General features: G+C 34.7%; 1 protein-coding gene across 50 annotated transcripts in view; it reads left to right on the top strand.

Annotated features, from left to right (window-relative positions):
- The window catches only part of l(1)G0196 (inositol hexakisphosphate and diphosphoinositol-pentakisphosphate kinase), a 525,389-nt gene that overhangs the window by 387,999 nt on the left and 112,348 nt on the right, over positions 1–25,042 (top strand). The window lies entirely within an intron of this gene.

The raw sequence follows: 25,042 nt of genomic DNA, 5'->3' as shown, positions 1-25,042 counted from the left end.
TTTGCACCAGAAATGTAGGTATTTTTTCCTTCATTCAGACAGATGATCCAGTTTTTAGTTTCATATCTGTTAACCCTTAAACGCCGAGCCTCTATTTACAAAAATGTCTCCCGTATGCCGGCGGCATTCGGTGAGTTAGCGACGAAGCGGAAAAAAAGTTTTTTTCAAAAAATCACAGCACGCTTAGTTTTTAAGATTAACCCTTAAACGCCTGTTGGACATTTTAAACGTCGTCAAAAATTGTCTGTCGAATGCCGAGTGGACGTTGCAAACGTCGACTGAAAATGCTTTTTTTAAATATTCGCGGAAAAATAATTATAGGCCTAGTTTGCGGAAGATTTCAAATCACGCGCCTTGGCGGATGCTGGGAGTTCATGGATCCAGGTGTTGTGTTGTTTTTGAGCATCACCCAGACGCACATGCGCGAATTCCCTCCTACTCACGCCAGATAGCATCAGCGCCGGACCTTAAATGGGAGCGATATTTTTGACGCAGACGTGTTTAGCAGAACTTTGGCGAGTGTTTGCGTATTCATGCTGCAACAGGACGTTTGTAGATATGTCACAAAGGCGTCAGGACCGTGAAAGGCGCATACTGCCTGTCGGAAGTGAGCGTGTGAGGCGAGTTTTAGACTGGGATGCTGGAGAAGGACCCAGCAACCAAAGTGAATTTTAACATTCGGTCAACTTTGACTCGACCAAAATGATCGAAAAACGCATCCGTAAAGCCATAATTATTACATTCGAGTAACAATCAATCATTTACCTTCATTTTGCAACAAACGGAAAGTCTCTAGCACAATATTTAGAATTTTGGTGAATTTAAAAAAAAAAAATTTTCCTCCGCTCCGCATAAAATGAACTCCGCTGAAAATCCTGTCATTTCTTGCGTCAGCTTGCCGTAATTTTTTCGCCGTTTCATATTATTCATTACATAAAGTGTTATACATCAAAATGTGCGCAATTTCATGTAGAATACAACAAAAATATATCATTCCTTTAGCTCTTCACAGTGTTTTAATATTTACATCGAAATCACGATAACTGACAAAATTTTAACATTCGGTCAACTTTGACTTGACCAAAATGATCGAAAAACACATCCGTAAGCCATAATTATTACATTCGAGTAACAATCAATCATTTACCTTCATTTTGCAACAAACGGAAAGTAGCGGAAAAAGGGGGTGGTTTAAATATGTAAATATAAAATCAATATGAAATGACCAGGATCATATCATTAAACTTTGCATTTTTAAGTGAAAAGGTAGAGATGGAAAAAATGCATTTTCAGTATTTAATAAATTTAAATTTAAATGGTTAGACATTTATGAATACATATAATTTAAAATGAAATAAATTTCACTGTAGCAGCTGGTGGTGGAATGACGTAAACGAGTCCTCGAATGATTAAGAATGTCAAGCGAGGACGAAGAAATGCACTTTTGTACGAGATTAAGGTTCACAACTGCGAGGGCTTAACCTTCTTCCCTTCACTCATCCGCTAAAAAATACAAAGTAAAGGAGAATCAACCACGGGAAAAATCAGAACAAAAGATACAACACTAACAAAAAGTAACTAAAATAAACCAACAAAAAATCAACACGAATCAAAATATCAATTACTGCAATCGCATGACTAAAATCTACAATTTTCATTTAAATCAATAAAATCTTGAAATCAACGAATCACCGAAAACAGCAATTAACTAATCACGAAAATCACCTTACGTAAGTATTTGCTTAAATCAACATGATCACAAAAGCTCTCAAATTATCAGTAAAACAAATAGTAAATTCAACGAGTAGTCAAATACCTAAGAAAAAATTATAGACTGCATTGAAATCATAGGTTCAATCTAGCAAGAATTTAATAAATTAAAATACTTGAAATTATTTTCAAAACACTGGCATATAGAATATGTGACGCAAGAACAAGCATTAAAGCCCCTTATGCTTACCCTGTTGCGATAACAGTTCTGGCGAGTGTGGAAAAAATCATTCAATAGACGATCATCGCTAAGCAAGAGGAAAAATCCATGGTAATTAATCCAGCACTAAATACAGTAGAAATCCAGGACGGAGTCATAAATCCAGCGTGAGTGTGTAAATCCTTAAATCCACTTAAATAACGAGAGAGAGGGAAAGAGAGCTGCTCCTCGTCACTCCCGTATGAGGTTATGCTGAAGACTGCTTAACTGTGTGAAAAAACTTCACAAAAACATCAGCGGCAGGCAGATATAACTACTGTAAAGTAGTTACTATTTAAAAGCAAAGGGGCAATTAGCGACACTTCTGTATGCCAAATGTATAAATACTGAACTATTCAAATTAATAATTTGAAGTTTTTTCAATCTGCCCCATGGATTTAAATTTAAATTTTTATACAAGACCAGATTGAGCTAGCTGCTTATTCTTCTCAGAACAAATCAAAGCAGCCCCCCGTTGAATTCTTGCAATATTGTCATTAGAAACATTAGAATCACTCTGAGGTACAAGATTTAAATCTGACTGATCAATATGAGAATCACTTAACCCATCACCTTTAACCAAAAGAATAACAGACGATATATCCCTAAAGACAACACTTTTATTACCCTTGACCAATTGTATTTGAACAGCCTCACCAAGAGAATTATAAATAACATCAAGAACTCTAGCTAAAGGGTAATTGGGAGCCTTAACCATTGAATCCTTTATCAAAACTATGTCACCTTTTGAGATTTTAACGTGCTCTCTAGGGTAATATTTATCTCTGTATTTAGTTGCCTGATCTTGCAATCCAAATAAAAATTCATTGTGATAACTATTACGCAATTTCTCCTTAATATGAATTAAACGCTGAAAGTCCTTACCCAAATCAGAAGAGTCATAATCATCAAGTTGACCTTCGTGATATATACATTCCATAACCTGTGTATCATATCCAAACTTCAAAAACTCTGGTGACAGCACCTGAAAATCATCATTCACATTCTGTTCCCTCAATGCGCCAAGTTCAGAAATGGGTTTCTTATTAGCGTAACATGTGCATTGTTTAATTACATGAGAAAATTCCAGAAAATCTAGAATATTATTATGGATTGCTCCCTGTATTAACTTTCTTACCAGACCAACTCCGGACTCTATGATACCTCCAATACCACGATTCAGAGAACCACGAGGATACTGTGAAAATTCAGTGACATTGACACCCCTCTGATTGAAGAATTCCTGCACCTCACTTGCCTTCAGACATTCCTCAATCCATGTGAATGCACCACCAAGATTTGAGCCAGAATCTGAAAATACTTTGTTAGGCAAACCATAGCTGTAAACATGATTTTGAAAAGCCAATAAAAATCCTTTAGAATCAGCTGAAGTCACTATTTCAACATTAATCATGTTAGACCAAATACATTTAAAGATTACCCCATAGGTTTTAACTTTGTCACTTCCATACCTTGTGAAATATGGCCCAAAGTAATCAATGAAACATACAGAAAAAAACCTCTTTATGGGATTCACATTCCACTCTCTATAGTCATTAGCATTAACTTTAACTGGTCTATTATTAAAACGTTTACAGTGGTAACATTCATTCACAACCTTCTTAACTGTTGAAAATCCCTTAAGCAGAAAAAATGCCGGTTTCAATTTATGTAGCACATAGTAAGTACCTGAGTGATTAAACTTCAAGTGAGTGTCCAATATCAGTATTCTACCGAAATCACTATTATTACTAATGAGTATTGGAGTTCTCGACATCATACCTTTAGACATCTTTCCCATCTTACATTTTACTCTAAGAATACCATCAGAGTCACAAAATACATTCATTCTACTAACTAGCTCAGGAATAGACTTTTTTGCTTTCCGTTTTGAAGTGAAAAAATCATGTAAATCTGGAAAGCATTTCTGTTGATCAAGCTTTAGCAAATCATTACTGCATTTTTGGTAGCTTGCATCTAATAAGGCAATTGACTGCTGGCTCTTAGAATTTATTCTTAATCTTATATTGTTTATGAAAAGCTTAACTTTCATTAGTACTTTAACCGCTTTGTCAAGTGAAGAATACTTAGTTATATCAACAACTGTACCAACTGACATATCTTCAACATTTGCCTTATTTACAACCAGCTTGGGTATATCCACATCATTAATCATGCCTGGATTAGGAATTACAAGCCATTCCAGTAAACTTAAATCTTCCCGTAACATCTCGGGTCCGATCAAGTAGCAAGAGTTTCTCAACTTTGAGAAAGATACTAATCTAGTAGTGAAATCTGCAGCGTTTTCATTTGATCCTACGTGAGCTAACTTCACCGAGTGTATAGACTTACAGAGGTCGACAATATTTGTGATTTTATTATTCACATATACACTTCTCTTTTGAAGCTTTGTTCTCAAGTTCTCATAATCAGGTAGCCAACTCAAGGCAATCGTAGAATCTGAAAACAACATTATGTCATTAACTGCAATAGGCACAATACAAGAAGTGAGCATTTTATACAGCTCAAAAGCCCTTTGCAATGCATACTCTACTGCAGTGAGTTCGAGTACAGGCATAGTTCGCCCTTGCAGATTTTTATTCAGAATCTTATTATGGGCAGATACGAAGGATACCAACTTTGAATCTCTCTCCTGCAAGTAAATAACACATCCAATAAAGTTTTTACTCGCATCACTCATTACAATTATATCAAAAGTAGACTTTCTGCTACCCATATATCTTGGTATCTCTAGCCTTTCACCATTATTGAATTGTGAAGCTATGTTTCTCCATTCATTTAGCTGAGCACCATGAAGAGTAGTATCCCATTTATCTACATAATCCGACTGTAATTGCCTGAGGAAAATCTTACATCTGTTTAGAACAGGCAAGTTAGCATTATTCAAATCAAATATACTCATTACTGAACTCAAAATCTGCCTAGGAGTATCAGCTTCAACATTTAATTTTACACATTTGGCCTTTAGTACATCATTATATCTGTCCCAGCACATGCCAAGAATTTTAACCTCTTGTGGAGTCTCTGTGCCAACTTTACAGTCAATCTCATACTGAAATTGAGAATAATTAGTAACATACTGCTGCAATGGAAATTTATGCTGCTCAAATATTGTACTGGCTTCCCTGTGAACCATTTCAACTTCATCTTCATCTGCGCAACCAATCAGAAAATTATCAACATAACTGCCTTGGTAGATTCTTTTTTTCATTTCTTGAATTTCTTCAGCATCACCATCTGTCTCCAATATTAGCATATTATAAAGACTGCACTGCAACAGATATGGAGAAACAGACATCCCAAATATTACTCGCTTTGAGCGATACACAACTGGTGTAAAATCTTTGGATTCAACATCCATAAACCAATAAAAGAGAAATTTTGAGGAATTCTCATCATCAATGGCCAATCTGTGAAAGGCTTTTGAAATATCAAATCCAAGTACAAACTTGTCAAATCTCATCATGGTCAATGCATCACTTATTTTAAAATTCTTGTTGTAACCTGGGTGAATACATTGATTCAGACTAATGCCTTTACTACCATCAGGTCTCTTTTCTGCAAGATTCGCCATGTAAATAACTCTTACTTTCGTAGTATCTCTTTCTTCTTTAATTGCAGGACTGTGGCTAATGAAGAAATATTTTGGAAATTTCCTTTTATATACTTCAAAATCTTCAACTTTCTCAATGATTCCCAAATCAATTTGTGACTGGAAAACTTCATCAACTCGCTTTAGAACATTACTGTTCATGTATTTCTTCTTCAGACTGCACAGAACCTTGAAAGCAAGTCTCTCATTTGATCCAAGAAGGTCTTTATATCTAGTCAACCAAGGAATTGGTACAACATAACATCCTTCAGAATCTCTGGAAATGTTGCATAAAATAAAATCCGTCACTTCTTGCTCAGTTTCATTAGTAACACATTCAATAGAATTTTCTTCTTCCATATTTATGAATATCTTACAATTATGACCCAACTGAGAATAATCCGCAACCTCTGCTATATCTGGCATGCTTTCAAAATTACATATTCCATCAAGTGTTGGCACTTCATAGTCAAATCCATCAGAATCAATCTCCATAGTGCCAATGCATGAAGTAGTAGATTCTATTTCTTCAGACATCTTCCTATCAGACATCAAAGATGTATCTACTGCATCGGAGAGATTCTTAATCCAGTCACAAATAGAACCAATCAATATTAGTTTATCATCAACTTTGTAAAAAGAAGTCAGTCTGTCTTTTTGACCTAGTACTCCACTCTCCATGCTCATCACACAATGCCAATCTTTTGCACCTATCAGTAGCTTTATATCATCAATGTCATGAATTCTGTTTACACCATTAAATTTATCATAAGCAACCTCTTTACCACTCTGCCTTAGCAGTTCTATTAATTTAGACATATGAGGAGCTTTCATCTGAATTTTAATCTTAGGAATACAAATGCAAGTAATTTCATAACTTACATCACCAATCTTAAAAGGAAAACTCACTGACTTGGTACAAATCTTTTGATTAGTATTAATCCCCTTAATAATCAAATGTATCTTAGGATCTACTACCTTTAAGTTCAAGAAATCTGCTAAACTTTCCTCAATAAAGGAATTCTGGCTACCTGAATCCAAAACTGTATCCACTTTTACGCGATCATGTTCAGTTGTCACTGTTAGTAATGGTAATAAAGAGTCAACAATATCCAAATGACTGGATGCTGTAACAGTTGATGGAATTTCATTAACACTCTCGACAACATTAACCACCTTTGTGGTAGTTTGTTTACTATTACTAGAATCTGTTGGCTTTGAGCTACACAAAAAACTCCAGTGTTTACCCTTTTTGCATTTGAAGCATACACCTGAAGTTTGAAATTTGCACCCATTACTATTATGACCTGCTTTTAAGCATTTAAAGCACTTGTGCAATTCTTTCAATCGCTTTATTTTATCAGATACTTCCAAGTACTTTGTGCAACTGGCAATTTTGTGATCTTTAGCATTACAAAGCATACATGTACTCCTTGTTAAACTAGTATTCAAACTAGTAGCCAATACTGCGGTCTTACATGGACTTCCTTTATTAGTGTTTAATTGAGCGTTATATCTGCTGCAAGCTTCCAAAAATTTACCAGTGACATCATCTAAAGTAGGATGAGACTTATTTGTGATCGCAACTATGATATCTTGAAATTTAGTAGGCAGTGAAGACCACACAAAATAAAGCATAACAGTGTCCAAATCAATAGCATTGTCTTTCACTGCATCAATCAGCTTCTTAATATGAGCATAAAAAATATATGGATCATCCTTACCCCAAACAAACCTCAAGTCAGTTAACTCTTTAATGAGGACAAACTTCTGAGGCATTTCATCAGCAAATGCTGCGATCAAAATTTGTTTAGCCTGACCAAAAGTTTGCTGGGACACATTTATGGAACTAATCATAGCCTTTGCTCTACCATGACATTGCTGCTCAAGTAAATTATACCTCTCGACTTCATTTAAATTATACGGAGCAGTCAAGTGTTCAAAAACTTCAAAGAATCGCTTACATGTAAATTTATCTTCATTAGAATCTGCAAAATACTGAGGCAAATTCAACTTGGGCAAATCAATTCTAGTTCTGCAAGGAGTTTTATTATCAATCTGTAAGGAGAGATTATCAAGTCTAGATTGCATTTTGTTTGACAGTAATTTAATTTTACGATAATATTCCTCACATTCAGAATCCTGCCTATCCAAATCCTCCTGCGGAACCAAGGAGTCCAGTCTAACTTCACTCAAAATCAAATCATCTAAGCTCTGCAATCTTTGACTGTACTTACTCAGAAAACTCAACTCTGTTTGTAATTCAGCTTTATCCAAAGAATCAACAGCATTACACAATTTAGTATACAATACACTAACCTTACGGCGTATAGTAGTACGTTCACGCTTTTCCGATTCCGCCATCTTTAACTAATAGACAACACACCACACATAAATCAACTTTCAAATAAAAAACTAACACGTATAACGCGAGAGGAGGGGGACCCGGACACCGCCCAACTAGACACGACCAACATTCCACACCAGTGCTTAAAAATATTAATCCAAAAGTTCGAAGGACCAAGCGGAAAAAGGGGGTGGTTTAAATATGTAAATATAAAATCAATATGAAATGACCAGGATCATATCATTAAACTTTGCATTTTTAAGTGAAAAGGTAGAGATGGAAAAAATGCATTTTCAGTATTTAATAAATTTAAATTTAAATGGTTAGACATTTATGAATACATATAATTTAAAATGAAATAAATTTCACTGTAGCAGCTGGTGGTGGAATGACGTAAATGAGTCCTCGAATGATTAAGGATGTCAAGCGAGGACGAAGAAATGCACTTTTGTACGAGATTAAGGTTCACAACTGCGAGGGCTTAACCTTCTTCCCTTCACTCATCCGCTAAAAAATACAAAGTAAAGGAGAATCAACCACGGGAAAAATCAGAACAAAAGATACAACACTAACAAAAAGTAACTAAAATAAACCAACAAAAAATCAACACGAATCAAAATATCAATTACTGCAATCGCATGACTAAAATCTACAATTTTCATTTAAATCAATAAAATCTTGAAATCAACGAATCACCGAAAACAGCAATTAACTAATCACGAAAATCACCTTACGTAAATATTTGCTTAAATCAACATGATCACAAAAGCTCTCAAATTATCAGTAAAACAAATAGTAAATTCAACGAGTAGTCAAATACCTAAGAAATAAAATTATAGACTGCATTGAAATCATAGGTTCAATCTAGCAAGAATTTAATAAATTAAAATACTTGAAATTATTTTCAAAACACTGGCATATAGAATATGTGACGCAAGAACAAGCATTAAAGCCCCTTATGCTTACCCTGTTGCGATAACAGTTCTGGCGAGTGTGGAAAAAATCATTCAATAGACGATCATCGCTAAGCAGCGTCCGGATCCCGTCCTCGATGAATTAGTGTGTAATTATGTCCATGTTAGAGGAAAAATCCATGGTAATTAATCCAGCACTAAATACAGTAGAAATCCAGGACGGAGTCATAAATCCAGCGTGAGTGTGTAAATCCTTAAATCCACTTAAATAACGAGAGAGAGGGAAAGAGAGCTGCTCCTCGTCACTCCCGTATGAGGTTATGCTGAAGACTGCTTAACTGTGTGAAAAAACTTCACAAAAACATCAGCGGCAGGCAGATATAACTACTGTAAAGTAGTTACTATTTAAAAGCAAAGGGGCAATTAGCGACACTTCTGTATGCCAAATGTATAAATACTGAACTATTCAAATTAATAATTTGAAGTTTTTTCAATAAAGTCTCTAGCACATTATTTAGGTTTTTGGTGAATATTTGAAAAAAAAAAATTTTCCTTCGCTCCGCGCGCGGACTCCGCTGAAAATCCTGTTATTTCTTGCGTCAGCTTGCTGTAATTTTTTCGCCGTTTCATATTATTCGATACATAAAGTGTTATACATCAAAATGTGCGCAATTTCATGTAGAATACAACAAAAAATATGTCATTCCTTTAGCTCTTCACAGTTTTTTAATATTTTCGCCAAAATCACGATAACTGACAAAATTTTAACATTCGGTCAACTTTGACTCGACCGACATGATAGAAAAACGCATCCGTAAGCCATAATTATTACATTCGAGTAACAATCAATCATTTACCTTCATTTTGCAACAAACGGAAAGTCTCTAGCACAATATGTAGATTTTTGGTGAATTTTTGAAAAAAAAATTTTCCTTTGCTCCGCGCGCGCGGACTCCGCTGAAAATCCTATCATTTCCTGCGTCAGCTTGCTGTAATTTTTTCGCCGTTTCATATTATTCGTTACATAAAGTGTTATACATCAAAATGTGCGCAATTTCATGTAGAATACAACAAAAAATATAAAATTCCTTTAGCTCTTCACAGTTTTTTTTTATATTTACATCGAAATAACGATAAATAGAAAAAAATCAACCTTCGGTCAACTTTAACGCGATCGAAATGGTTCAAAAATGCAATTGTAATCTAAAAAACTTACAACCTAGTAATATTAATTCAATTTCCTTCATTTTGGCACAATTGGAAAGTCTCTAGCACAATATTTTGATTTTTGGTGAATTTTGAAAAAACTTTTTTACATCCGTGCAATTTTTGAATTCATGCATCATTTTGTGATAATATTTTCTCTGTGTTGCTTTAATCGTTTTACAATCTGTTATATACCAAAATCATCGCAATTTAGTGTACAATACAACTAAAAAAATTAACTCATTAGCTTCAACCGTTTTCCTTACAGCTGATTTGTATACAATTATATACGAGTTTTTTTTTGCTGTCATATATTCCAGTATTTATATATGATAATGATATTTTTTTATTTCTGATGGTTGCATACTAAACTTCAGGCAATGAGAAAAAAGGAGCCAAAAATGAACTCTTAATCTTGAAAACTAAAGCGCTGTGATTTTTTTAAAAACTTTTTCCGCTTCAGCGCTACCTCTCGGAGGCCGCATACGGGAGACGTTTTTGAAAATAGGGCTTCGGCGTTAAAGGGTTAAGAGTTCATTTTTGGCTCCTTTTTTTGTCATTGCCTGAAGTTTAGTATGTAACCATCAGAAATGAAAAAAATATCATTATCATATATAAATATTGAAATATATGACCGCAAAAAAAATTTTTCATATATAATTTTATACAAATTGCGCTGTGAGCAAAACGGTTAAAGCTAACGGGTTATTTTGTTTTTCTTTGTATTGTACACTAAATTGCGATGATTTTGGTATATAACAAATTGTAAAACGATCAAAGCAACACAGAAAATATTATCACAAAATGATGCATGAATTTAACGCCGGACGTAAAAAATGTTTTTTCAAAAATTCACCATAAATCGAAATATTGTGCTAGAGACTTCGCGTTTGTTGAAAAATGAAGCTAATTGATTGAATATTACTAGCCTGTAAGTGTTTTAGCTTACAATTGCAGTTTTTGACCATTTCGGTCGAGTTAAAGTTGACCGAAAGTCGAATTTTTTCTATTTATCGTGATTTATATGAATATATTTCAAAACTGATAAAAGCTACAACCATGAGTTATTTTCTGTTGTATTCTACATGAAATTGCACACATTTTCGTATATAAAACTTTATGTAACGACTAATATAAAACGGTGCAAATATTACGACAACGTGACGAAAAGAATTTCTGAGATGTTGGCCGAGTTACGGCATGAGCGTAAGGAAAATGTTTTTTCAAAAATTCACCATAAATCGAAATATTGTGCTAGAGACTTCCAATTTATTGCAAAATGAAGGTAAACGATTGAATATTACTAGAATGTAAGAGTTTTAGCTTACAATTGCGTTTTTTTTACCATTTCGGTCGAAAGTTAAAGTTGACCGAAGGTTGAAATTTTGGCAGTTATCGTGATTTATGTGAAAATATTTCAAAACTGATAAAGCTACAACCATGAGCTATTTTCTGTTGTATTCTACATGAAATTACACATTTTCATATATAAAAGTTTATGTAATGACTCATGTAAAACGATGCAAACATTACGACAACGTGACGAAAGAATTTCTGAGATGTTAGGCCGAGTTACGGCAAGACAGGCGTAAGGAAAATTTTTTTTTTTTTTTCAGAAATTCACCATAAATCGAAATATTGTGCTAGAGACTTCCAGTTTGTTGCAAAATGAAGGTACATGATTGAAGATTACTAGAATGTAAGAGTTTTAGCTTATAATTGCATTTTTAGACCATTTCGGTCGAGTTAAATTTGACCAAAGGTTGAAATTTGGGCAGTTATTGTGATTTATATGAAAATATTTCAAAACTGATAAAAGCTACAACCATGAGTTATTTTCTGTTGTATTCTACATGAAATTGCGCACATTTCCATATATAAAACTTTATGTAACGACTAATATAAACAGGTGCAAACATTACGACAACATGATGAAAGAATTTCTGGCGCGGACGTAAGGAAAAAGTTTTTTTCAAAAATTCACCATAAATCGAAATATTGTGCTAGAGACTTCCAATTGGTTGCAAAATGAAGGTAAATGATTGAATATTACTAGAATGTAAGAGTTTCAGCTTACAAATGCATTTTTTGACCATTTCGGTCGAGTCAGAGTTGACCGAAGGTTGAAATTTTGGCAGTTATCGTGGTTTATATGAAAATATTTCCAAACTGATAAAAGCGTCAACCATGGGTTGTATTTTGCTGTATTGTACATGAAATTGCACACATTTTCATATATAAAACTTTATGTAACGGCTAATATGGAACAGTGCAAAAATTACGACAAAATGACGAAAGAATTTCTGAAATTTTCGCAGTTACAGCTGGGCGTAAGAAAAAGTTTTTAAAAAATTCACCATAAATCGAAATATTGTGCTAGAGACTTCCAATTTGTTGCAAAATGAAGGTACATGATTGAATATTACTAGAATGTAAGAGTTTTAGCTTACAATAGCGTTTTTCGACCATTTTGGTCGAGTCAAAGTTGACCGAAAGTTGAAATTTTTGTAGTCGGCGTGACTTGCATGCGTCCACTTGACACCCAACAGACAATTTTAGTCGACGTATGATACGTCCAGTAGGCGTTTAAGGGTTAATATCAGTAGATGGAGAAGGTTGCTGAATTTAGCATAATTTGCTTTAATGAAGTATAGATTAAATATTTGAATACAGTACTCTCTGCATATGCAGTCTTTCGAGTTATGATATTATACCATTTATGATATTTGCTTTGTATATTATAAATTGGAAATCAAAAACATTATAAGCATACTCGTATATTCCAAAATACAGTTTCCCCTTGTGGATGTTGAAAACTGAGCATCTACCAGGCAGCAGAGGCTGCATTGGATTTTTTTTGGGCATAGGCACTTAATCATCGAGCACAAAACTATTTAAATACCTTGTGCTAGTGCCACGTACATAATCCAATATGTCATTAGTTTGCTTCGAGCATTGAGAAGCAAACATGCCTTGCAACATTCCAGTCTCTTTTGGAGCTGTATTAACCATTGTGTTAGCAACTTTAGGATGTTTGGATGTGATGTGAATCTTCAAGTGAACTCCGATTAGTTGTACTTCAAATCGAAATAATAAGTCTGTTATCCTCAAGTGTTCTACCTTAACTAGAATGGCACATCAGATGGTGCTGGCAGTCAGAAGCAGTGCATGTTTATATTCTATAATGGTATTTCCAGCATGAGCTGATTCTACAGTTATGTAATCTGGTTTCTATTATCAACTACAGTATAGTATTTTGTTAAGCTTTTAGGGGTCAGTGTCACCTTCATGAAAGGGCTTGAGAAATTATCTCCAGTATTAAAATTTATGGGATCATGGCTCCAGAGAATACTGATATGCTTCTTGTGCAAAAAGCAAAAATAAACATGTCATTTAACCCTTAAACGCCGAGCCTCTATTTACAAAAATGTCTCCCGTATGCCGGCAGCGTTCAGGAGTTAGCGACGAAGCGGAAAAAAAGTTTTTTTCAAAAAATCACAGCACGCTTAGTTTTTAAGATTAAGAGTTCATTTTTGGCTCCTTTTTTTGTCATTGCCTGAAGTTTAGTATGTAACCATCAGAAATGAAAAAAAATATCATTATCATATATAAATATTGAAATATATGACCGCAAAAAAAAATTCTCATATATAATTTTATACAAATCGCGTTGTGAGCAAAACGGTTAAAGCTAACGGGTTATTTTTTTTTTGTATTGTACACTAAATTGCAATGATTTTGGTATATAACAAATTGTAAAACGATCAAAGCAACACAGAGAAAATATTATCACAAAATGATGCATGAATTCGTAATGCTCAGATGTAAAAAAATGTTTTTTTCAAAAATTCACCATAAATCGAAATATTGTGCTAGAGACTTTCCGTTTGTTGAAAAATGAAGCTGATTGATTGAATATTACTAGAATGTAAGTGTTTTAGCTTACAATTGCAGTTTTCGACCATTTCGGTCGAGTTAAAGTTGACCGAAAGTCGAATTTTTTCTATTTATCGTGATTTATATGAAAATATTTCAAAACTGATAAAAGCTACAACCATGAGTTATTTTCTGTTGTATTCTACATGAAATTGCGCACATTTTCATATATAAAAGTTTATGTAACGACTAATATAAAACGGTGCAAACATTACGACAACGTGACGAAAGAATTTCTGAGATGTTCGGCCGAGTTACCGCGCGGACGTAAGGAAAATGTTTTATTCAAAAATTCACCATAAATCGAAATATTGTGCTAGAGACTTCCAGTTTGTTGCAAAATGAAGGTAAATGATTGAATATTACTAGAATGTAAGAGTTTTAGCTTACAATTGCATTTTTCTACCATTTCGGTCAAGTTAAAGTTGACCGAAGGTTGAAATTTTGGCAGTTATCGTGATTTATGTGAAAATATTTCAAAACTGATAAAAGCTACAACCATGAGCTATTTTCTGTTGTATTCTACATGAAATTGCGCACATTTCCATATATAAAACTTTATGTAACGACTAATATAAAACGGTGCAAACATTATGACAAAGTGACGAAAGAATTTCTGGTGCGGACGTAAGGAAAAAAGTTTTTTTTTTCAAAAATTCACTATAAATCGAAATATTGTGCTAGAGACTTCCAATTTGTTGCAAAATGAAGGTAAATGATTGAATATTACTAGAATGTAAGAGTTTTAGCTTTCAAATGCGTTTTTTTACCATTTCGGTCGAATCAAAGTTGACCGAAGGTTGAAATTTTGGCAGTTATCGTGGTTTATATGAAAATATTTCCAAACTGATAAAAGCTACAACCATGGGTTGTATTTTGTTGTATTTTACATGAAATTGCGCACATTTTCATATATAAAACTTTATGTAACGGCTAAAATAAAACAGTGCAAAACTTACGACAAAATGACGAAAGAATTTCTGAAATTTTCGGCCGAGTTATCGCGCGGGCATAAGGAAAAAGTTTTTTCAAAAATTCACTATAAATCGAAATATTGTGCTAGAGACTTCTAATTTGTTGCAAAATGAAGGTAAATGATTGAATATTACTAGAATGTAAGAGTTTTAGCTTACAATTACGTTTTTCGACCATTTCGGTAGAGTCAAAGTTGACCGAAGGTTGAAATTTTTTGTAGTCGACGTACGGTACGTCCACTCGGCACCCAACAGACAATTGTAGTCGATGTATGATACGTCCAGTCGGCGTTTAAGGGTTAAAAGGAATAAAAAAAGTTTTTCTTATCTAGCACAATACAGTATATATAAGGCAAGAGTTGTTAAAATAACATTTCTAAAATAAAAGGCACTACTTATTTAGCTTTTGCCAGTATGACCAACACGGTATAAGAAATGCCACTACTGTAATCGAGCTTTGGTAGATAAAAAGCCTTACATACCGTATATACTTGTGTAATGCATGATCTCGGTATCATGCAACCCCCAAATTTTCACCCTTAAAAATTTATTATCATGTATCTCATGTATCATGCGAGTTCCTTTTTTGAGAGACCAAATTACAATAGACTAACCTCTTTTCCCCTATCTCTTTTTTATCTATCCCATCTTGTACAGTAGTTAAATAAGTTAAAACAGTAAAAGAGGAAGATAAAAGTATTGTTAGTAATGTTATACTTGTTGTGTAAATGCGTACAGCCATAAACAACTGAACAAGAAACAGCTGTTTTGCTATGAACAACCAAATCAGAATACAATGGCTGTTTTTCTTGCATTTCAACAATCGTACAATAGTAAAAAAATTACAGTAGTTTTGTTACAAATGACGTTAAGGAGAATAGAACTGACATATTTTTACATTATACCCTTATTTGCTATGGAAAAAAGATTGGCAAGGAAATATACTGCTAAATTCAAGTTGTAGCTGAAGCTGAGAAAACAATGTTCAACCTGCTAATGACTATAAATTATCGTGCATTGGCAACATGGATGAAACTCCTGCAAACTTCAATTTGCCATCAAATTCGACTGTAAATAAAATTTCAGAGAAAAGTATAATAATCAGAGCTACTGGGCATGAAAGAACACACAAAGCTCACATTAAGATAAAATCAAGTGAAAATAGCAAATGGAATCTGTTGATTTTTTCCACAAACACGCCCCTAACTCCATCTATTAAAAAAAAAATAACAAAATTCAGTTCACAACGAGACGTACTTAAGTCATATTTCGACTTGAAAACACTTCGTATAACGAAATACACACTTGTCCCATATAAATAGACCATGGAAGGGTAACTCTTTGAGGACTCAACAGCGACTACCAAAAATAGTTTTTTCCTATGTCAACACCTGTTTCTTTCTCAAAATAAGGTCAAGGAAATTCATGGTATATCTTATAAGAAGGTCAAGTCTAGAAGGTTAACCTATGGGCTATGAGCACCTTATTTCAGTGACAAGTAATGATATGCCCCCTCAGACATAAACACAAACTACTGTGGTCTCTAATATTAAAGTGAGACTCAGCAAATATAAGAGCTATACAGGCAGTTCCTGGTTTACGATAGGGGTTCCGTTTCAATGCTGCGTTGTGAGCCGAAAACTGGCGTAACCTGAAATAATTGTCAAAAATCGTAAGAAAACCTTACTTCTTATCCTTTGGGTATCCTTTGGGTGTCTTGAAAACGACATAACCTGCATTTTTAATGAGTTTTTATAAAAACCCTCCAAATTCTGCTGTTTTGGAGCCATATACTGTATATATATATATATATATATATATATATATATATATATATATATATATATATATATATATATATATATATAGAGAGAGAGAGAGAGAGAGAGAGAGAGAGAGAGAGAGAGAGAGAGAGAGAGAGAGAGAGAGAGAGAGAGAGAGAGTGAGTTTGCCACACTGCTTATCTACCAGAAAAAGGCTTGGAATTTCACAGAACGATGTAAAATCTTACCTAATTTTTCCTAGTTCTTGAAATGCAAAAAGTAATTATAGCAAGGAAAATATGAAAAAATGAATGCCAAAGTAAGTCCCGTTTATACATAAAAGTATATAAAACAAATAAACACATGTTTATGTATAAAAAATAATTTTCTCTCTTATCTCAGAGAGAGAGAGAGGGAGAGAGTGCCTGTTTGCCTCACCGCTTATCTACCAGAAAAAGACTTGGAATTTCACAGAACTATGTAAAATCTTACCTAATTTTTCCTAGATATTGAAATGCAAAAAGTAATTTTAGCATGGAAAATATGAAAAAATTAATGACGGAGTAAGTCACATTTGTCTATAAAACTATACAAAACAAATAAAAATTATCTGTCTCTCTCTCTCTTATCTCAGAGAGAGAGAGAGAGAGATAACAAACAAATATTACTCACCCTCCTGGTAGTGTATGCAAAGCCCTTGAGGTACAAGCTTTGTGGTTGGCTAAAATCCCACCCTTCCTGCCAGCCAGGAGAGAGAGAGAGAGAGAGAGAGAGAGAGAGAGAGAGAGAGAGAGAGAGAGAGAGAGAGAGAGAGAGAGAGAGAGAGATTGCTTCAAACTGTTATTGGCTACCTTCAATCCCTCCAGCCAATAGCATGTCATGGAGAGAGGGGCGGGGTTGCTACAAGCTCTGTTATTGGCTACTTCCAATCCATCTAGCCAATAGTGTGTCGTCATGGAGCCTACGTCAAAACAGTAAAAAAAATTGTACCAGGACCGATGATGGCTCTGTGAACTTCCTGGAATTTTAGTATATTTTTATGTTGATACAGTAATCCATATTTCATTAAAGGATATATACAGTACAGAGAGAGAGAGGTGGGGTGGTTGGCCTTACTTAAATATCAAGAGTGATATTCATGAATTATGACAGAGAAAGAGAGAATACATTGATATTAATATTTGAAAATAAGTAAAATCAGTTTATCATAAAAAAATGTATTTAGTTATGAAAATAAAATAAAAATCAATAATTAATGAATATTGCCCTACAAGAAAGAGAGAGAGAGAGAGAGAGAGAACTGAGTTGTTCACATTGGTAAGCTGTTTTGTAATTTAGTGGGATTTTAATTTAAAATTTTATTGATACTATTCTGTGGTTACCTTAATATTAATATTTTAAAATTAGTAAATGATTTTATGATAAGAAATGCATTTAGTCATGAAAATAAAACAAAAATCAGTAATTAGTAAATATTGCTCCACGAGAGAGAGAGAGAGAGAGAGAGAGAGAGAGAGAGAGAGAGAGAGAGAGAGAGAGAGAGAGAGAGAGAGAGAGAGAGATTGAACCGAGTTGTTCACTTGGTAAGCTGTTTTGTGACTTCCTGGGATTTTATTTTAAAATTTTATTGCTACTTTGCTGTGGTTACCTTAATATTAATATTTGAAAATTAGTAAATCAATTTTTTTATCATAAAAAATATTTTTAATCATGAAAATAAAATAAAAATCGGTAATGAGTGAATTTTGCTCTACGAATGTAAATTTTATTTGTGCCCTCCGGATTGGCGTCATCCGAAATATCATCGAAAATTGTAAGAAAACCTTACTTTTAATCCTTTGGGTGTCTTGAAAACAACACATCCTGCATTTTTACAGAGTTTTTCATAAAAAAAAACCCTCCAAATATTTACCATTCTGCCATTTTGGATCCATATTTCTTCCATTCCGATCAGTGCCATCTGAAATATCATCGAAAATCATAAGAAAACCTTACTTATAATCCTTTGGTTGCCTTGAAAACCACGTATCCTGCATTTTTATTAAGTTTTTCATAAAAAAATACCTCCAAATTTTTACCATTCTGCCCTTTTGGATCAATATTTCTTCCGTTCCGATTGGCGTTGTCTAAAATATTGTTGAAAATCGTAAAAAACCTTACTTTTAATCGTGTGGGTGTCTTTAAAATGACATAATCTGTATTTTTATTGAGTTTTCATACAAAAATCTCCAAATTTTGACCATTCTGCCATTTTGGAGCCATATTTCTCCCATTAGATTGGCGTAAACCTGGAACATGCCTTGTAACCCGGGAAATAATTTTTTATGAATTTATTTGAAGAGCATCGTAAACTTGGAATGTCATAAGCCGAGCCCATTGTAACCCTGGGACTGCCTACAGTAAAATGTATTACTTTTGCCATTTCCATCATTCTGTTTTCCATTAGAAAGGTAATATAAAAAACTAATCAACTACCCACACTCAAGTTGAAAATAAAATAGCATAAGACAAGTTGTGTCTTAGTAAGAAAAATCATACCAGTTTTTGTTATTAGTAACTCCATAAGTGCTTTACAGTTGTCAGTACCAATGTCTAAAGTTACAATATATACAAGTATCTTCTTTAAGCACATACCTAAGCATAGGTGATTTTTGTATATCACCTGCATAATAAACAAATAGCATCTGGAGTTGTAAACCGATTCTTGGGTGCCTGGAACCCACGAATTTTACTATTGGAGATAATTTCTTAAGCCCTTTCTTTCTGGTGACTTTGACCCTTAAAAGTAAAGCTTAATGAAATACTATAGTTGATAATAGAAACCAGATTATATGACTGTAGAGCCAGCTCATGCTGGAAAATACTATTACAAAATATAACTCTCTGACTGCCAGTACCATCTGACTTGTTATTCTAATTAAGGAAGAATACTTGAAGATGAGAGACTTATTATTGCAAAAGACTAAATTTGTAAAACTGTAAAAGAATGCAGTAAACACTGAAATATTAATTAATGACAATGGAAGTCAATGAGTATTTTTGCATGATTCAAAACTTCCAACAGCCTCCAGCTGTTTTTAATCATTTCTAATTTAGATAGAATGAATGACTAAATATAAACTTACATGCTGACTTGGAACTGAAATATTTGGATACTCCAATTAGGTGACTATTTGAAAGAATAATTCACAGTACATTTGCTATGTAACAGAAACTATTTAACTTATGACTAACGTCACATGCATGTCCAGTTTCAAAAATGCAGATTCTGAATGCGATGAATGAGGATTCATCAATGAAGGATAAAGACATGATGCTCTTGCTTACTGAGTATTCTTTTTTTTTACATTTTTAGCCTTTAGCTCTTCATTGGAGGGGTGGGTAGAGCTCTCGGCTAGCACTCTGTTGGCCCAGCGTTCGACTCTCTGACCGGCCAGTGAAGAATTAGAGGGATTTATTTCTGGTGATAGAAATTCATTTCTCGTCATAATGTGGTTCAGATTCCACAATAAGCTGTAGGTTCCGTTGCTAGGTAACCAGTTGGTTTTTAGCCACGTAAAATAAATCTAATCCTTCGGGCCAGCCCTAGGAGAGCAGTTAATCAACTCAGTGGTCTGGTTAAACTAAGATATACTTAACTTTACATTTTTAGCCTAAAATTTGTACTGTGTGTTGTTGGACCTTATGTTTGGATGTCACCTATTCTGAAAGCATTACAAACATTTGAATGAGGTCATTCTTAATAGAGACCTCTTTATTTAAGTAAGATATAAGTGTCTTCACTTTATGAAAGCCATTGCAGGTAGCCATTGCTAATTTGTATCTTTTAGTTCAAATGACACCACTCAGAATCTTCCAGGTAGGTGGTCATCCTAAATTCAGGACAGAACATAGAACGATTCCTGGCTGACAAATAGAGAATTAACTTTAGTTGGTATGTGTTGAAGTTAGTGAAGACTCTGAAGTACAGGGACCAGTGGGTTTCAGCAATGTGGAGAAAGTGTCGTAGCTCTGTGAATGACCTTTGAGGAAAGGACAGGTAGCTACAGACTGACCCTTAGGCCTATCACCCACAAGGTTACTTTTAAATATTTTGAAATGCAAAAAAAGCTACTATCAATCCTGGAACCTTGTCATGACAGCTAAAAAAAATGCAAACTGTGGAAACAAATCCCTTATGGAAATTCTGTCATTCTTCAATATTTTCAATTTCTTCGGTTCATAAGGAACTGTAACTTACAAGACAAGATATGATTATAGTATCTAACATGAAACCCTTATTGCCAGCCCAGTGAGAGCTAAGAGAGCTGACCTGGTGGTCTGGTAAGACTATATAATCATTAGTTTTTTGAGTTAGTGCTTACCCAACACACAGTGGTATTGTCCATATGTGAGGTAGTGAATAAACACTCCCCAGTCCCAAAGATTACTATTTTCTGCTTAGAGTGAAACTCTGCAACAGTCCCCTTGAAAGTTATGAATGTGATTATTTTCAGTGAGACTCCAATGCTTTCTTAAAGCCTTATTTTCCTATACAGTACCTTATATTAATTGACTTGTGTTTTAGTGACTAATCTTAATTTGCATATTTTTGATAGCAAAGCCACTGTTCATCCTCAAAGGTGTTACACTCACATGATCCCCCAGGGCTCTATAAGAAGGACCAAAACTCTCAAAGAATTCTCGTATAGTTGATCTGGCCAGAAAAGTGCTTGTTGGCACAGTGGTAGAATATAAAGGACTCACGACAGTAGGCTCTATCCTTCATCCTACTCACACAGATGTTATAACAGTGCATATGTTGGCTATCTTCCTTATTACACTGGTCTGCCACAGAACTCATGTGTCCCCAGTGTTTGCTCCGAAAACTCTGATCATAACAACAGCTTTAGAAGTTAAGTACATAGTTTTAAGACCCAGTGAAAAGTTTTAGTTCTTTAACATTTTAACAGGTAGGCTTATATTTGTTGAAATTGGGAACCAGTAAGTCTCCTGCAAGGTGAAAAGTTAGGATTAGATTGCTAGGCTACGCTGTAACTGGAGTGCTGTGTTTGCCTGTCTGACAAAATGATGATTAACATTTATGAAAAAATATTACACAATTTTGTTAGTGAAACTTATTAGTCAGTGACTGTTTTAACACTTATAGACAGTGTGAGGTCACCGAAAGGGTAAATTGGGGTAGCTTAACTTATTGTTTACAAAACATAGTCATGATAGTAGTTCCCAATCATGCTTGACTTACAAGCCTTGGTGTTTACTAAAGGCCAGTATTATTTCCTTTGTAGTATTTTATAATTAAACTAGATAGATTTTGATACAGAAAATTCCCTAGTTATCCTTAATATTGGGGTTTTTATCAAATGTTAAAGAAAGTATTCATGTGGATCTGCTTCCAACAGGTATTACTCTGTCAGAAAAATTGTTGTGACAGTTGTCACTTTCCTAGGGAATACTGAAGTTACTTTTTCACAATTGTGAACGTTGCCAAATGATCTAAAATCTTAGTGATACTGATTCTATATAAATTTTGGTACGATAATTCCCATAATTAATGATTTTAATTATGTACCAACTAACATAGCCTATAACTGCTTGGGAATAGATCGGGTAATCAAAATTTATGCAATGTATAGAAATACACTGTATGAGTATCCATTTAGTTGTGTCATCATTAAGTTTAGAAGCATTTATGAGTAAAATCCTTTAAGGCAGTGTTATTGTAGTAACTGTGAATTGATATTTTAATACATTACTTTTATTTTATGGATATGACCCATTGATCATGTTCCCTTATATCATACTGTGGACATGTACTTGTGGCCATGTCAGCATATTTTATTTTGAAGTGTTTGCTGCATACACTGTACAGTGATATAGGTAGCCAACACTATGTAGTTTTTAATAAATACTTGTTCATTTTATCACTACTAGGCTGCTATTATGCAGGCCCCATAGATTACCTGTGCCACAGCGAATCGCTCAATCTGCCATGAGCCAGTCCATGAAGGAATGAAGGAGAATTTGGTTGGTTGTTGGACATGTGTAAAATATGCAATGTGCTACTGACAGCAACTTTAAATGATGAAAGAGCTTGTTTTAAGCTGTGTCTGGCAAACGGTTTGACCTAACTACTCCACCGTCCGTGCGAGTGATAATACATATGGATGCCTCCTTGACAGGTGGGGAGGTCATTGGGAGGATTGTAGGTAGCAGGAAGATGGTCACCTGATCTTAGGGAGTGTCATTTCAGCTTCCTAGAACTGTTGACTATCTTTCCATCTCAGATAATTGAAACCTCTAAAAGAGACCCACATTTTGTTGGTTCTAAAAAATATGACTGCCATGTCTTATATCAAGAGGTTGGGCTCACGCACAGCCCCTCTCAAGTCAGTAGTTGCCAGCATGCTTTTACATCTGGAAGTGGACCTGTTTGCCACATGTGAGAACCATCAACTTCCAGTTTGTGTGTCTCTGAACCTGAACATTTAGGCAATTGTCAAAGATGCATTTGTACAAGATTGGAAGGAACGAGGGACTATATACCTTTTTCCTCCGTTGTCCTGGATTTCAAAAACTTTGAACAGCTTATCAGCATTCAACAGAACCACTTACCTAGTGGCCTCGAATTAGCCAAACAATCATTAGAGGTAGTTCCTTTTTTCTTTAGCAACAGATTCCAAACAGGAGGGGAAGTTGTCTATGCATCCTCCTTCTGAGCCATGACCTTCATGTATGGATTTTTTATTAAAAATCTAGTCTACCATCAGAATTATTTACCTAACATTGCTAGGTACTTAATACAAAAACTATGGACTTCATCCATCCAGCATACCAGTCCGTATGAAAAGTTTGTTTGATTACCTCCACACTAAGAGCCCAGTTGAAATCTGTTGAAACAGTTTTACATTGTATTATATATCTTTTGAGGTCAAGTGCCTTGCTATTACAACAATCACAGCATACACGGCAGCATTGTCAGAACCCTTGCTTTATGGTTTTGGAATTGATTCGAATATAGAAATTTTTAATTCCCTTCTCTAGTCTTTTGCATGGAATAGGTCAGCTCCTGCAGGGCTTCTCATTACTGGTCCCTGATTAAGATTCTTGGACTCCTATCATCCCCTCAGTTCAGTGAGCCAAATACAACTACAACTCATATGCTTCGAAAGGCAGTCATCTTGACTGCTTTGGCATCAGGAGCTTGGATTATCACACTGGGCTTTCTTAGATAGGGACAACGTTTCATCACTCACACACCTAGTTGTCATTTACTGTTGTCTCCTGGCTTGTCATTCCAAGCCAAGAATGAGGACGTATTAAAGGGAAAATCCCCTTTTCTGATAATGGAACTCAGTATTTTAGATAAAGTATTATGTCCAGCTCAAGCACTCAAGGTTTAGCTAGATGTCACTGCAAACATCCCAGATGGTCCTATTTTTCCTACACCCTAGCACAAACAGATCAATCTCTCTACATGGGCTGAGAATTATTTTAGTTTCCCTCATTAAAGAGCCAGACCCTCACTCCTTTCCTAAGTTGCATGACATCCAAAAGGTGAGTACAACATTAACTTTCCATGGAAATGTTTCCTTCAAAGAAGTCTCAGCATGTAAGGGGTGGTTATTAGGGGTAGTACTCCTGGACTAGGGAAGCCGCAGTAATCCCAGAGCCAAACCCAACATAATTAGATAAGTCTCTGTAGAACCACAAAGGGTACTACATATATAGGTTCGTGTATTTACTGTTCTTTATTGCCATATCCTAGGGGTATTTGGAATAAAGAAAACGGTTGAATAACCTGTGATTTTTTACCTTGGATAAAAAGTTCCCAAAGCATTATTGCCATGAGAGTGGTGTCACGCTGAGATATTGCCGGGGAAGATGCAATAATCTTGCATCCAGACCTGACATAATTAGGTGAGCCACCTTAGAACCACAAAGAATAATACATATATAGGCTTGTGTTGTTTCCTCTTCTTTATTGCCAAACCCTAATGGGTAATCCAGAATAAAGGAAAGTGTTAATAACCTGTGACTATACTTTGGACCAAAAATTTATCAAGGTTGTTAGGATATATTTATAAGGAGCCAAGCCATTTCATTGCCCGTCAATTTGTTTTGTAAGCTCCTTCGAGGATGAACAGCAACTACCCTATCAAAAAGCAGGTTTTGATGCAGGAAAAATCTGTTTTTGATAACTGCTGTGAATCCTCAAACTCACCAACTCTCCCTGACAAAAAGGTATGGGACTGGGATGGACATTTATCTTGCACAGACCTGCTGTGTAATGAGGAAGATAGCTAACATATGCGCTGCT

Source organism: Macrobrachium rosenbergii, chromosome 22 (genome assembly GCF_040412425.1).
Source record: "Macrobrachium rosenbergii isolate ZJJX-2024 chromosome 22, ASM4041242v1, whole genome shotgun sequence".
NCBI classification, from domain to species: domain Eukaryota; kingdom Metazoa; phylum Arthropoda; class Malacostraca; order Decapoda; family Palaemonidae; genus Macrobrachium; species Macrobrachium rosenbergii.
This window is presented reverse-complemented; position numbering and strand designations above follow the sequence as displayed.